Raw genomic sequence first — 1,381 nt, 5'->3', positions numbered from 1 at the left:
GATACAGGCGAGGCAGCTGATGATATAGATGATTGAAAACAGCCTGGGGGTCGTTGTTCCAAATGGCAACCAAAGATTGGCCCAGCTGAGCGAGCATTACTGGTTGCTTCTGATCCTGTCGTAGACGTCGACACATCTCATCCCAGACATGTTCCGTGGGGAAGAGGTCTGGAGAAACAGCCGGCCATGACAGTACAGCAATGTTATGTTGCCTTAAAAAGTCAGCAGGTGCAACGTGTGTTTTAGCATTTCCATCCGTGGTCCCATGAGTTGTGTTGTCACCCCATACCATTACACTTCCACCCACCAAACTGACGACGCTGATGTACGCATGCGTCGCTGAAATGTTCTCCCGGACGCATGTAGACCCTTGCAGGACCATCAACCTCGGATGCTGTCTACACCAGGCTTGCAATTGGTGTGCCTGACGATGACGTGGCAGCAAAATAGGGCGTATCGCTCGGTGTCTGGACCAACCAGTTGACTATGGTTCTGCCACTAATTGGTATATCCAGGAATTGTCCGAGCTGTTCATGTGTATGTTTGGTATCAATTTCGTAGATGCACCAACCGAATACGGTTGTCTTGTTGACATGATGTCATACGTGAATGACCGTAGTAAGTCATGAGTTGTTGTCCTGCTGTAGAAAACATCTACCAAAATGGCAATATTGTGTTTCGAGAACATTCAAACGTCTAGTGACCTCGTTTTGCGCCATTCCTGTTTGCAGCATGTCCACGGCTCGCAGACGCTGATTTTCAGCAAGCTGTGTCATTGCGTTAGCGTTATTTACGTGAATAGAGGATAACGACCCGAATGTCGTGGTGATGTCTTCATGAATACGTACTGAAAAAGATGCATATTTAATTTCAGAATATTTTTTTCTTAATTGAAGCACGATTATTTTTTCCGTTAGTTCGTACCGTATTTCCACTATTAGACGCCCGGGCTTCTATTTACTTCGGACAAGCCTTTGACCCGGCGTCAATTAGAGGCCCGGCTTCTATTAATACCCCCATTTCACTGTGACCACGAATGTCCCGAATCGTCACGAAATGGAAATATATTGTGTTCGTAGCTAAGCCTTTGACCCGGCGTCTATTAGAGGCCCGGCTTCTATTTTTTGCTCTGAACAATTGACCCGGCTTCTATTAGAGGCCCGGCTTCTATTTTTTGCACTGAACAATTGACCCGGCGTCTATTAGAGGCCCGGCTTCTATTAGAGGCCGGCGTCTATTAGAGGCCCGGCATCTTACAGAAAACTATCTTTGATTTTATGGCCCTTTATATAGTTATGACTGAGCACACACATGACCGGCTTCTTTTTTCTGGTGAAATGAACTGGGTGTCAAGAGTTATATCCCTTTTGTATGACAATGG

Source organism: Haliotis cracherodii, unplaced genomic scaffold (genome assembly GCF_022045235.1).
Source record: "Haliotis cracherodii isolate W230 unplaced genomic scaffold, xgHalCrac1.p SCAF_8, whole genome shotgun sequence".
NCBI lineage: Eukaryota > Metazoa > Mollusca > Gastropoda > Lepetellida > Haliotidae > Haliotis > Haliotis cracherodii.
The sequence above is the reverse complement of the archived record's forward strand: the minus strand, read 5'-3'. Positions refer to the sequence as shown.